Source organism: Rattus norvegicus, chromosome 16 (assembly GCF_036323735.1).
Source record: "Rattus norvegicus strain BN/NHsdMcwi chromosome 16, GRCr8, whole genome shotgun sequence".
Lineage (NCBI taxonomy): Eukaryota > Metazoa > Chordata > Mammalia > Rodentia > Muridae > Rattus > Rattus norvegicus.
Window position 1 is genome coordinate 76,119,939 of NC_086034.1, and position 15,199 is coordinate 76,135,137.

Consider the following 15,199-nt stretch of genomic DNA (forward strand, 5'->3'; position numbering starts at 1 on the left):
GGTGTGTGTGCCCCATCTAGGTGTGCACCTTGTGTTTATATCAATTGAGCTTTGAGTTCACTGTGTGGGCGTTTCATGGGTTAAGAATTTACTAATATAGGGGCTGGGGATTTAGCTCAGTGGTAGAGCGCTTGCCTAGGAAGTGCAAGGCCCTGGGTTCGGTCCCCAGCTCCGAAAAAAAAAAAGAACCAAAAAAAAAAAAAAGAATTTACTAATATAAATCTGATGGGTAAATTACAAGCCTTTAGAGTTTTGATTTTTACTGGGTCACAGGGATTTGTGGCAGCTAACCCCAGGGGGACAGGACAGATGGCTGGGAATGTGAGCAGGATCCACCCCAAGAGAACAGGGGTTGGGCGGCTGCCCCATGGAGAGCCTGGTGGCAGAAAACCTCAATACCAGAAATTAGCCAGGGCTAGCATGGGTGTGAGAATATATATATATTCCAGGCCTCAGAACTGCCTCGCTACAGGCCTGAGGCAAGGACAATGGGTCAGCATCAGTTCCCAGACTTCCTCAGCTACTTCCTTGGCTACAGTTTCCAGACCTCCCCAGCAACAGTTTCCAGACCCCTACACCTCGGTAGTGAAATATCCGTTGAGAAGGACCCAAGAGATTAACATAGAGGTCACCTATTCCCTAATGTGCTTTAAATGAGGCCTGTGAGCTCTCTTGGTTGTCTCTCTATTCTGGTAATGGGAGGCCCCAGCACGCTGGACTTCTGCAGAATAAAACACTCTTTGTGTTTACATATTGTTTGAGTCTGGGGGTGCCATTCTTCCTAAAATCACAGACCCTGACAACAGATATGCTTGCCTCTGCCTCCCGGGATTCAAGGTGTGCTCCACCACGCCCAGCTTGCTCCCCAGAATTTGGTGGTGCTCCTATTAAGGATGAGACAGTAGCTTCGGGAAAGAGTTAACAAGAAATTACCGGTTAGCACGAGCTTTGTCAGAAGAGGGTTTTCCATGCCTGAGAGCTGTGATTGGCACAACCATCAGCCTGCTACTCAGACTGTATCTATCAAATAACAGTTCAAACTGTGCCTCACCCTAGAAGACTGTGTTTTACAAGCAACTTTTGACCTTGTTCTGAAGGAGCAGGATCACCTCAGATCTTGAATAGACATAAACTACACTATCAAACACCCCTAAAGTCTGTTCAGCATAGATTGGTAATAATAAATGACTTATTCCTGGGAGTATTGAGAAAGCCACCATACAAATCCATTCAGGTATGCTGGTTTATTCCAACTCCCCCGTACCCCACCCACCCCTGCCCAGGGGTAGCCAGGCCCGTTGCACACCAAGCTGGACTGGAGGGAGAGAAGCTTAGCCGGGTGTGGGTCCGTGGTGAGTGCGTGGGGAAATAACACCTCCCACACACACTGCTTCAGACAATTGGTTCCTTTACTGGGGGTAACAGAGGCTGTTTAAACCTTGGGGGTGTGAGTAGTTCATCATTGGCTGGGGAATGCCTCATTTGCATGAGGAGGAATGCCAGGTGCTGCTGGACATGACCTTATAAGGAGAAAGGAAGTTTAACCTGGCTACAGGCTCTGTGACTTTCTCAGGCAGGGCAAGGGTTGGGGCTTAGGGCTTTGTGTGCCAGGACATGCTGGCCTGGGGCAGGTGGGGAGTGACCTCACTCCTGCCAATCTCAGGACGAGATTTCTGGGGTTGGGACAATGACACCCAGAGGGGGGTGTGGACTTGGGGAAGGACTTGCATGACAGGTACTGGGAGGAGAGGAAGGGCTTACGTTGGGTTGCAAAGTGAATAAATAAATACATTGATAAAAAGGATGTTTTGATTACTGTTCCATTACTACAAAACTCTTCAACTGCTCTCACATTGGAATACTGGATTTGGATGAGAATGAAATCTAAGTTCACAGGTCAGAGTTACTCCTGGTTTTTGTTTTGTTTGTTTTAGCTCCAGAATTAAGTATTTCTTGTTCCCTTTGAGTAGGGAGCTCTTTTCTGCATGGACACCAAACTGGGTCAAGGGAAGCCTTAAAAGTCCCTTTCCTGGACCCCATAAAGTGATGGACACCCCACATTGATCTGACCTAGCTTCACACCAGCCTACCGTCTGACACCTGGTGTGAATGACAAGCAGTGGCCGCTCCACCATCCCTGGAGTTCAGCTTAACTTGGCTCCCCGTGGTGACGCAGTCAGCTGGACTGTCTGCTCACCCTCCAGTTCACTCATAGCCCTGAATCTGCCGCTTCCTGCTGTCAGCTTCAGTTCAGCCTTTTTCCTGTCCTATCAGGCTCTACAGCTTGGCTCTCAAAGCCTGACCCAGCAGCTCGCCCTGGGCTGGTTCATTATCTCATCAGTGGAGGTTTTCTCTCAGCACGTGGGTCTGACACTTTCTGGTCTCTGCGGCAGCCTTTTTGACTTCTATTCATTCTGAAAACCACATGCATGTACCTAGATAGACATGTTTATTGTGTGATGTGTGAAACAGATGTTAACATAAATAGTTGAGACTGGACAGCCAGGTGCGGTGTGTAACCATCACACCTAACCTCATTCTAATCCATGTTAACCCACCCTGGCTGTCCTGGAATTCATGTTGTAGACCAGGCTGGCCCAAAGCTCGCCAAGGTCCTCCTGCCTCTGCCTCCTGAGTGCTGGGATAAAGGGTGGGAGCCCACCACCTCACCCAGCTCTCTCCCTATTTTACCTATGGGAGGCTTTGGATTTCCAGTCGCAGGGGCTGGCTTGAAACCCTGTGTCAGAGGGAGTTTACTTTGAAATTGGTAGAGATTTTATGAGATTGTGTAAGATTATTGTGTGAGGCCCAAGTCAGAGGGACATGACTATTCCAGTCGATGACCTCAGAAAGGGACAGAGTCGTAAAGGCTGTGCCCTGTTGGTTTCAGGACAGTTACCCTTCACAGCTCGTTTTGGGAGTGTGATCTCTTAGATTTTAAAAAAAGAATACCGCTGACTATATTAAGAATATAGTGAGATACAAAGAACGCTTTAAAGGAGCCTGAATAAATTAGTGTTTAAAGTAGGGGACCAAAGTGAGCTCTTCTTTTTCCCCATTTGATTTTACTGCCAAGGCCAGTAGATGTCACCTGGGAGCAGAAAAAGGCTCCTTTAGCGTCTTTCCCACCTATGTGACATTTTCCATCTGTGTGACATTAGTCAAGACCTTAAAGACTCTGCCTTCCCTTGGAAGCAGTGAGAGCATTTTTGTCTCTGTGGTAGACACCGGTGAGAGGTCCCTGGTGGGTCTCCATGACACCCCCTAATCAAGAGGCTAGGTGACTTTCTATTGGACCTTTTGAGAGATATCCTATCGTGTGCTTATTGGCTACTTCTCTGTTGCTGTGACAAAACACCACGACCAAGGACGCTTACGAAAGGAAGCAGCATTTATTTGGACTTTTGGTTTCAGAGTTAGAGTTCTTGACGACGGAAGAAAGGCACGGTCACAGGCATAGCCTAGAGCTGGCATGTGGACGGACAAGCAGGGGGCAGAGGGGGGACTGCTCACTTTTTTTCATAAGCTTTATATACACTGAATTAAACAGCACCTGGTTAAGTTTTGGTAACCAATAAGATCATTTACTTATAAGATAATGTTGGGGCTGGGGATTTAGCTCAGTGGTAGAGCACTTACCTAGGAAGCACAAGGCCCTGGGTTCGGTCCCCAGCTCTGAAAAAAAGAACCAAAAAAAAAAAAAAAAAAAAAAAAGATAATGTCCCCATGTTAAGCAATTTAAAAGCAACCCCATGTGAATAATGTATACGCCCACAGTATGTACAAAGACCGATTTTTAAAAAATAAAAAGATTGGGTACCGTCGGTTAGATCACATTTTAGTAGCTTTAGAAACACTTAATCCACAAATCTGTATTTTTACAGACACGGTTTTTAATACAAAGTGGAAGACCTTTGATCTTGCCGCATGGGCTTCAACGTTTCTCTTCCTCCAGTACGATATTCCTGGGGAAATTCCAAATTCTTGGGGCCTCTTATCTCAACAATTTAATAGAAGAAGAAACCAGTCTCTCTCTCTCTCTCTCTCTCTCTCTCTCTCTCTCTCTCTCTCTCTCTCTAATTTGACTTTTCTTTCATAGATATGGGTGTTTGCCTGTAAGTAGGTGTGGACTGTGTGTATTCAGTGGCTGCAGAGGCCAGAAAGGAGCACAGATCTCCTGGAAATGGGAGGGCAGGTGGTTGTGAGCCATCTAAGCACAGGGACCGAGAGAAAAGGGCCTTGGAAAGAAAGTGAGGCACAGGGCAAGAGTGCGGGCTTCTCAGGAAAAGGTGCCGTTTGTTGCTTTGACAAAAGGCACACTCCATTTTGGATGGGTTGTGACTCAATCATCATCGAAGGTCTGCAAAGATCCCACACTTGGCAGGATTGCGGTGATAGGGAAAATGCTGGGTCGCTGTCACAAAAGACAGATCTCCACTGTAAAAAGAAAAAAAAAAGTCAATAACCTTGTTTGTGAGGTTACCGGGAAAATATCTGAGAGGAGCGAGGCCCCACCCAACACGGTCACTGCTGATTAACATAAAAGATTTCTATGCAAAAGAAATTTTCTCTCCCTGTTGTTAGCCTTCATGACGGATGTTGGCAGCTGTGGTGGATTCTTTTTTCTCAGCTGGAGTGAGGCTTCAGAGTGTTGCTAGGGTCCGCCCAACAGTTACCTAGAACAGCCAGTTATGAGCCAGCTCAGCTATAAGAAAGCTCTCTACCTCTCCCCTTCTCCCTCCCTCCCGCTTTTCCCTTTCTGTTCTCCTCCCCATCTCCCTCTCCTTCTCCCTCCCCCTCCCCCTCCCCCCTCTCTCCTCCTGTGTCCCTGGGCCAGCCTCTTCCCTTCTCCCTCTTCCGCTCTCTTCTTTCTGTCCATCTCTGTACCCCTTTCTCCCCCTCCACACCCTTCACCATGTCTCCTCCCCTTCCTGCCTTCTTTATACTGTCTGTTGCATGGCTTGATTGTTTGGGGAGGGGGTGAGGTGAGGGGGTGGGAACACCTTGGCAGGGCCTGCTAAGGCACAACCGCCTCCCTACATCACACTGTCACTATTTTATAAAACGCAACAGTCTTCCCCTACCCATGTTCCATAACTTCTCCTGTCTTCCTAATAGTTAGTCTGGTCTGACCCTACACACATAGGGTAAGAGTGTTAAGTGACAGATACCATGGGGTTAATAGACACACACCCCCTTAGAGCCAATTTACAGCAACGGAAGAGTACAAAGGTAGCAGCCTTAGGCTAGGTGTACCTGGAATCCTTTCTTGAATTTCTTGTCTTGTTTTTGTGAATGCTGCCCTAGCACTTAAAATCTGTTCGTATGCATTACGTTGTTGTGGTGGTGTTGTGTGTGCACATGCATGATATCTGTGTAGGGACACACACGCCAACACACGGGGCTGGAGCCTGTGACATCAATCGGCAATCAAGAACAGGACACAGAGACACGACTACAGGCCAATAGGATGGATGCAGTTCCTCAGTTGATCTTTCTTCCACACGGTGTGAGGCTACAATCACGGTAGGTGTAGGTGTAGGATTTGATGTAGGTGACGGCGGATTGCTAAGCCTATTCAGCAAGTTCTAACTCTCCATCTCGCCCGCACTTTGTTTTTTTTTTTTCTTTTTTCTTTTTTCTTTTTTTTTTTTCCGGAGCTGGGGACCGAACCCAGGGCCTTGCGCTCGCTAGGCAAGCGCTCTACCGCTGAGCTAAATCCCCAACCCCTCGCACTTTGTTTTGGTTTAAAAACCAAAAGCATGGTGCTCAGGGAAAGAGAACCCGCCCCCCTAGGCAGGGCTATGGGCTTCTCACCCCTGTAGTCTTAACATTAGCCATTGACGCCATCTTGGTGGCTCTTAAATCATCTTAAAGGCTGTGTTTTGCTCTTGGTAAATGCGATTGGCTCTGGGGTGGCTTGGGTGTTCCTCTAGGATTGGGAAAGGGGGTTAGAACATGAGGTTTCATTGTAAAGAGACTTTCTGCGAGACCTTAGAAAACGTAAGTTTGTAGCTGGGAAGGGAGAAAAACGTAAGCGGATGTTGCTAATTATGTTGTGTTTTTTGTTACTAGCTGTTGAAAGTGTTGTGGGAATCTTTCTGGAGTAAACACTCCGACAACAATGAGAGCAGAAGGGAGGAGGCATCATTGGCGGGACGGCTCCTGAAAGGCCTCAGCACGGGTCCAGTCTTCATTCTCATTTTATACATTAAAACCACAACGTGGAGTGAGCAATCAAGGGAGGTTTTACAGCAGCATCTGTGGTGTTCCACAGGTAAGGGCGACGACCTGTTGTCTCAGCTATTTCTCCGGGTCGTCCTGTCCCAGGTAGCAAGGGAAGCCATCTTGGAAACTGGCAGGACAAGCAGTGCTTTAAGTAAATCTCTAAATAAATTAGCAAATCAGTATCTAATAATCAAGTATACTCTAGATTAAAGGGCTCCTTCCCCTCCCCATGTCCCCATACCTTCCCCATCATTTACACTGTTTGTATTTTCCCCTCTGAGACCGTGATCACGCAACTTAAAGACCTCACGGAAGCGAAGACTTGCCATCTGAAACTTCTTCAGGCTTAGTAGAGACACAGGTCTTTGCCTACGCAGGGATCAAGAGTCTCAATCTGCCTGGCCTAAGGTGGACAGATGAGTTATGAGAACAGAGGATTATCATTTGATGAAAATCTGGCAAAAAATATGTCATTTCTTGGGACATCAAACCATAGAGACAGTCTATCTTACAGCAGAGTGCTCCATGCCCAAGCTTAAAATCAATGCCAAATATGAAGGGCCTCCCCCTGCCATCAGGCACTTGAGAACCATGCTACTACTAAACCACTAACACTTAGGAGAGCCTGATGTAGATTTGAGTTTGTAAATCTTGGAAGCCGAGAGCACATTGCCTGAGTTATCAAGCATGTATACGCGACAGCGCTCTACATGAAAAATGGCACGGTATGATGGTACGTTGGCAGGGCACCGAGGGTCATCAGGTCTTGTGAGATTGCTGTTGTCATAATCTCAGCGTTTGAATTTAGTTGTGAGGGCCCGTGACATAGATAGGTACAAACTGGCATGGGGGCAAACACGATGACCAGCTGGAGTGAATTAAAAGGAACACATGGGAGGTTACAGTCACTGGGTATGCATTGTAACAATGACGCCTGCCTAAAAGAAACCACAAAACACCTCCTTTCTTCTTTTTTATTAAAATGTTTTATTTATTTACATTCCAAAAGCTGCCCCCCTTCCTGGTCCCCTGCCTTCTTAGTATTAAAAGCCAAAACCAAACCAAACAAACAAACAAGCAAAAAAAAGTCCCAGGTTTAAACAACTTTATCTTCAGGACATTTTTTGGGGACTGTTAAAATTCAAAATGGAGAGGCTTTATTTTAATAAACAACTTCTTGAGTTCTAGTCTGGGCGGGTCTAGTCTAGACCTTTTTCCAGCCTCAGCAGGGTCAGCATTCATCACAAAATATTTATGTCCTTAACTGGGAAGAAGCTGATTACCAATCGTTTCCTTGGAATGTGACTACCCTGACTTGTAGCTTAGGGAAAGGCAGTCGGTGGGATGCTGGCTCCTGGTCCTAGACTTCTCCCTGGGATGTGCTAGTCCCAGCCTACCCAAGACTTCAGCCAATGAAAGCTGTCCACGACTGAAGTCTCCTTTGGGAGGGGTCTCATTTAACCAGAAGTTCAAGGACTGAAAACAGTGAGGTTCAGGGAGGTCAGGAAATTCACCCAAGATCATCAGCTAGCGAACGAGGTAAGATTCGAACACTGGTTTTCTGTTGTCAAAGTTTATTCTGTCCTGTACACCACACTGCAGCTAGTTAAGTACATCCCTAATCTTCTGAGTTGCCTGAAAAGCACCGCGACTGTCTGTTTACTCCAACTGGAATAATGTGTCCCTTTGTCCCCTAAGTTGTCCCCTGTGTAAATAGAACTATAGTGCTTCATTGCAGAGCGGTTAAGATGAAATAACTTGTAGGTTGTGTCAAACAGGCTGTACTCTGACCTACATGCCATACATCAAACTCTGTGTTTACTATAAAAACACCCTGCAGGGCTGTATGAAGGTTCAGTAGTTTGGACCAATGAACTCTTCTTCCAGGGGACTCGAGTCTGATCCGCAGCAGGACAGGTAGCTCACAACTGTCTGCAGCTAAGGCTGCAGCAGGATCCAGTTCTGGCTTCTGTGGGCATCTGGGTTCATGTGTACATACCTATATACACATTCACATACTCAAACACATGTACACATAGACACACATACATATGCACACATACATATACATATACATGTAGACACATATGTGCACAAACATACACACACATGCACATGCACACACACATATACACAAACACACACACTCTCTCTTTCTTTCTTTCTTATTGCAATAATAAAAATAAATTCTAACAAATGCCTCGCAAGCTTCTGATGCCCCTCTGGACTTTCAGAACACACCGTGACCTTGGTAGGAATTCCCCAGATGCAGTATCCAACCTGACTCATGATGTAGTCACAACTGTCTAGGGTCCTGAATAAGACTTTGGTGAGCAGATGGCAGGGTGCTTGTCCTGTACCAGAATGATGGGCTGGGAGACAACCTGCAGGCTTAGCTCAACCTTTACCCTGTCCATCCGCTTTGGTCAGCAGTGAAGGCCCAGAGCCCATGTGATCCAGAAATATTTCCCAATAACTCACAGAACAACTCTCCCGTCTTCATGATTCCAGGTACTTCCCCATCTTATGAAAGTGAGACTGACTTTCCTAATTATTAAAAACATGTATTTCCAAGTTTTGGAAATTTGGCAAAATAAAGCGTGGAGAAGAAAATTATAATCATGTTCCTGTCAAAATTGGGTAAAAAAAATTTTTCCATTTTTCCCTGTGCAGATACACAAGCAAACAAGCTGCTCAGTGATTTATTTTGCTTGCATACGTACTTTACACAAACACATCCCAGTCCACAGTAGCTGTTATTTTCATCTCTAAGTTTATACACACTCTGTGTACATTCTCTGTATGGTCAGACCATACACTGACCACTACACTTCCTGCTTCTCTTTTGTTCTGTTTTGGTTTGGGTTTTGGTTTGTTGGTTGGTTGGTTGGTTGGTTGATTGGTTGGTTTGTTGGTTGGTTGGGTGGTTGGTTGGTTTGTTTGTTGGTTGGTTGGTTAGTTGGTTGGATTTTGGTTTGTTTGTTGGTTGGTTTGTTGGTTGTTTAGTTGGTTGGTTGGTTTGTTGGTTGGTTGGTTTTTGGTTTATTTGTTGGTTGGTTGGTTTGTTGGTTGGTTGGTTGGTTTAGTTGGTTGGTTGTTTAGTTGGTTGGTTGGTTTGTTGGTTGGTTGTTTAGTTGGTTGGTTGTTTAGTTGGTTGGTTGGTTTGTTTGTTTGTTGGTTGGTTTGAGACAGAGTTTCTCTGCGTATCCCTGGTGATAGTGACAATTTAGGAATTTTGTTTTCTTTTAAAAACAGATATAAGAATATGCTTTTGTTTTAATCCCAGGTGTGGGATGTGGGGCTGCTTCAGATTGATCACAGCAGCTGACGGTGAATTACCTCGTGCTCTAGCGGGGGCGTGGTTCTGCCAGCCACAGACAGTTTGGCATTTGGGGGACTTTTTAGAGAGCATATAAATGCTAGGGCACCTGATGCGTTGTGGTTCGTTGTTATTTATTGTTGTTTGGGGTCAGTCATGATTTGTTAAGTAGTTGTGCACAGAGAAAGAAACAAGAAGAACTTAGATATCCTGATGATGAAGATCGGACTTGCCCCATGGAACTCGATGCCCCTAATCAGCCGGAAGCAGTCTAAGGATAGCGTCGCCCCTTTCCTACCCCTGCCCTCATTCAGAAGCTCTTTCCTTTCCTCTCTATCACGTCTTCTTTCTTATCGAGTGTTAGGGAGTCAGAAAGGCAGGCAGAAGAGGGGTAGACAAGGGTGGAAGAAGAACCCACAAAACAGCCGAAGACAGGTATGCCTGCCTGTCCTGGAACTTAGTCTGCAGACCTCAGGCCTCTGGTAAACCTCCGTAGGCCTCCGTAGACCAAGGCCTCAAACTCAAGACATCCACCCGCCTCTTCTGTAGTGCTGGGGTCAAAGAGCATGTCCCCACCACACAGCTACTCCTGCTTCTTCTTCTTACGGTAATTACAAAAATATATACTCTCTCACACACAATAGGGGTTACACTGTATGCATATTTGTGTTTAATTTTCTCTATCAAGCTTTTCCCCAAGAGCATCGGGAATTATCAGAACACATGGTTAAACCATGACCCCAGGACATATTTTACTTAATGACTCTCATGTTGGCCATTTAGTTTGAGACAGAGTTTCATGTACCTAAGCTGGCTTTGAACTCATTATGTTGTCAAGGGTGATCTTGAACTTCTGATCTGTTTGTTTTGTTTTGTTTTTTGAGACAGGGTTTCTCTGTGTCACAGTCTTGGCTGTCCTGGAACTTGCTTTGTGGACCAGGTAAACCTCAAATTCACAGAGATCCACCTGTCTCTGCCTCCCAAGTGCTGGGATTAAAGGCATGTGTCACCATGCTTGGTTTTATGGGGCCCAGAGGCTCGAACACAGGTCTACTTCTTCATTTTCTTTTTAATGGTAGGCAAGCACTCTACCAACTGAATTACATCTTCAGCCCTGTCTAAAAGTATTTTTTTTCTACCTTAAGTCATTCAAAGTAAATCTTGGTTCAAATTTTTGGCCATTTATTTTTCTTTCTTAAAATTTAATTGTATTTTATGTATGGGTGTTTAGCCTGCATGTGTCTGTCTACTTCGCCTCCTTGTGCCTCTGGCGACAGAGGAGTTAAGTTTCCTTGAACTGAGCTTCCACATGGGTGGGTGCTGAGAATCATCTCAAAGAGAAACATCCCTCCACCCCGCAATGACCGTTTCTTAAGATGAGTCCTGAGATGTTGTGTTTTAGGTTAAGAAACTCATGGTTGGGGATTTAGCTCAGTGGTAGAGCGCTTGCCTAGGAAGCGCAAGGCCCTCGGTTCGGTCCCCAGCTCCGAAAAAAAGAACCAAAAAAAAAAAAGAAACTCATGGTTACACTAAGCCTGTTCTCTGGAAGCCATACCCTTCGTGCTTACCCACAAACCACCTGGGAAATCTTTCCACCCCAGCCAGGCTTGGCTTGACACTGTTACCAGCGTGTCCCTGTATTCTATTGCCACTTTACAGAAGGCAACAGGCCCATGCCTGTGCCTCCTTCTCTTCAAATACGTCATCAGAGCCAGTGGATCCCTTTATATAAAGAAGAAGCGTCACACCTGAGCTGGTGGCACATGCCTGCAACCCCAGCACCTGGGAAGCTAAGGGAAGAGGATTCCAAGTTTAAGGTACATGATGTCCATTGGTTGATAGTGTCAGGCTGGCCTGGGTTTGCGTGGAACATTCTGTCTCAAAGAGAAAGCAATAAAAAGGATGCTAGACAGACAGACAGACAAAAGGCAGAGGAAGAAGTACTACTGTTAGCTTCAGCTTTGGGCCAGCAAACCCCCACAAACTCACTGCAGAGCCTCTATTCTCACTCAGCTACCTTTTAAGCTCCAGAATCTAGATGGACCTACACTAACTTTCTGAGACTTCTCTTTGAAAAATGAGAAACAAAATATGTGCCCCAATACCATTTCCATGTGCCTCCTGAGCCACACAACTGCTGCTTCCTCATCTGTCACCTGAGTGCCTAGACAGTACACACTAGAAAATCTCAATGGAAAGGGCCTAAAGTCCCTTTTAGTTATTTATCTTTTGCTGTCATAAACACCGTTACTAAGCCAGATAATTGTAAGCAGCGATGTGGACGCCGGGAATTGAACTTGAGTCTTCTGGAAGAGCAGCCAATGTTAACTACTCTCCAACATTGCATTTTAACTTTTATTTGTTATGAGTGAATATTTGCAAGTGCCAAGTGCTTTGAATACATTATTAAAGACCCATTATAGTCCTTTGAGGTAGACATTGAGTTCTGTTTCATAGATGTGGAAACTGAACCCTAACAGGTTGTCTCAGACTACAAAATTGGCAGGGCTGAGAAACAGAGCCAGCCTCTTTTGACTACAAAGCTCACTTTATTCAGGTTATTGATTACTCTGCTTCGCTTATGGCATTCATTGTAAGCTGCTTCATTCAGCAGAGATGTCTCCACGTTGTATAAGTCCCTCAGGGACATGTATCATTCTTCTTCCTTACTTGAAGTGCCTCACAGACAGCAGACCAATAATCTGTATCCTGCTGAGTGCTGATCACTACAACTTTGTGTGTTTCCCCACTGCAGTGGTTTGAATAAGAATGGAGCCCATAGACTCATATATGTGAATGCTTAGTCAGCGAGTGGCACTGTTTGAAAGGATTGGAAGGATTAGGAGGTGTGGTTTTATTGGAGTGGGTGTGGCCTTGTTGAAGGAAGTTTGCCACTGGAGATGGGCTTTGAGGATTCAAAAGCCCAAGCCAGACCAGTGTTTACTCTCTCTGACTGGGGATCAGGATGTAGCTCTCAGCTCCCACTTCAGCACTGTGGCTGCCATGTTTACTGCCACTGAGTCTGAAACTGTAAGCAAACCCCCACTTATATGCTTTCTTTTACAAGAGTTGCTTGGTCGTGGTGTCTCTTCACAGAAATAAAACAGTGACTAAGACATGTCCCTACTTTTTACTGAAATGTCAAAAATTTATTGAAAAATTTCAAAAACAGTTAATTATCACATACATTATCTTCCACCTAGACTCATCAATTGTTAATATTTTTTCATATTTTGTTTGTTGTTTGTTTTTCTCCTTTTTTCTTTTTTAACCATTTAAGAGTTAGTGGCAGGCTCTCCCACCTTCCCCCCCCCAACCCCCATCACTGTGGTAGCCTACTTGTAGATGTCTTTCCTCCTACTCTACCTCTATTCCCTGGGGGCTTAGCTGACTGTAGTAGCTGACCCACTCATCCCTCCCTTCTGGCCCGTCCCCATTCCTCTGCGTCAGACCCTGATACCTAGAAACACTGAGACCCAGTGTCCACACTTGGCTGAGACTCAGGTAGGTGATTTTCTCAAAGAGTCCATGGGACAAAGAGTTGGTTCTTCAAGAAAACAAATAAGATTGATAAACCTTTAACCAAATTAAACAAAAGGTGGATAGAGAAGATCCAAAGTAATAAAATTTGAAGCAAAAGTGGGGATATTACAATAGACACTGAGGAAATTTGGAACCTCATAAGGACACACATAACTTTTAAAAATCTGTATTCCACCGAAGTGGAAAACATCAGAGAAATGGATATATTTCTGTTGTATAGATTGTAGCAAGGTAAAGTCAGATAAACAACTTAAAAGACCCTTAGCACCTAGTGAAATAGAAAGCTGTAATTAAGTCTCCTAACCAAGAAAAGCCCAGGGCCAGATGGAGTGGGTGAAGGATTCTACTAGACCTTCAAAGAAGAATCAACGCCAGTAATCCTGAAATTATCCTACAGAATGGAAACTAAGAAACATTACTTAATTCTTTTTATGAGGCCACAATTCTCCTGCTATGTAAAGAAAGAAAGAAATTGAATACCAATATCCCTCAATGAATCTAGAAGCAAAAATTCTGAATAATTAAAGAACTAAAGAATCACCATCCTGAACTCTGGAGCTTTACTACCAAGCAGCTATCCTGATTAAAAACAGCATGACATCAACATAGATACATTAATTGATAGAATAGAATTAAAGACCCAGGGATAAGTCCACATACCCACAGACACCTGATTTTGTCAAAGAAGCCAAAATACACAGTGGTAAAAAGCGCAGCATCCTCGACAAATGGTGCTGGTCAAACTGGACAGTTGCTTGTAGAAGAATTCAAATATGTCCACACTTATCAGCCTGCACAGAACTGCACACAAAATGTATCACATCTGGGCATCAACACTAGGCTGAATGCACTGACTCTGATAGGACAGAAAACAGTGACTAGTCTTGAGCTCATTGGTACAGGAGACCACTCTCTGAGGAGAGCACCAATAGCACAGGTCCTGAGAACAATAATTACTAAATGGGACCTCATATAACTGAAAAACTCCTGTATGGCAAAGAACACCAGACCATGACAGTCAGTGACCTATTGCTGGGAAGACCCTGACAACAGGAATTCTTATAAAGGAAGACATTTGACTGGGGCTGGCTTATAGGTTTAGTCCATTATAATCATGGTGGGAAGGATCACTAAAAAAACTAAAGAGACAAAGCCCAACTAGACACTTCTCACCTTCAAGTGGAACCTTTAGTGCCAGGAATAGGTTACAGCTAATTGAATTGTTGGCCAACAGCATGCCATGGAAGCCATCAAAGAACTCAGGCTATTGGTTGTCTCTGCAAACTGTAAGGTCGGTCCTATTGCTGGAGACAAAAATTACGTATCTCATTAAACAAGAAGTCAAGATGGTGCTTAACTAGATCCTTCATCCCTGTGAATAGTTTTCACAGTACTGGAAAGTACTCTGCTTGCTACCAGAGAAGAAAGGTAACCACCAAACCTGTCACAAACCCTGTGATCTGTAATGGTGACACGTCTACAAGGTGTGCTGGTGCAATTGTGGTGTGAAAATGAAGCGGAAACTTCTAGATTCCTTGGAAAGTTAGTTATGTTAAATGATGTTTTGCTGGGGCACACATGTGAAAGGATGTTTTCCTGAAGCAGACACAGGTGAAAGGATGTTCTGATATAGCAAATGCATGAAAAGGACGCTTGATGAAGGAGTATAAATATGACCCCACAGCCAGTGGGAGATAGGCACTGAGCATTGGTTTGTTCTGCCTCGATTATTTTTGCTAACAACACACATGTATTGGTTTGTCTTATATAGCGGTTGAGCTCAACTTGTGGTAACGCTGCCATAGAGAGAAGTTTGCCCAAGAACTGCTCGTGAGGTTCCTGTGGCAATTTGCTGCGTCAGTGGCCTTGCCTTGGGCTGGTTGGCGAGTCTTGTGGTTTCTTCGGAATGGAACTGCAGCTGCTAGTTCATGCTTGATGTCTGACTGCAAAAGGACTGGACTGTAGCTGCTGGAGTATGCATGTTATCTGCCCGCCTAGAGGATTAGTCTGCAGCTGCTGAGTTGTATTTTGTGTTTGCTATGGGACTGACCTGCTGACAAAGAAGATTGAGCTCACCCCCAAAGAACTAATGCTGGACAGATCCACTTC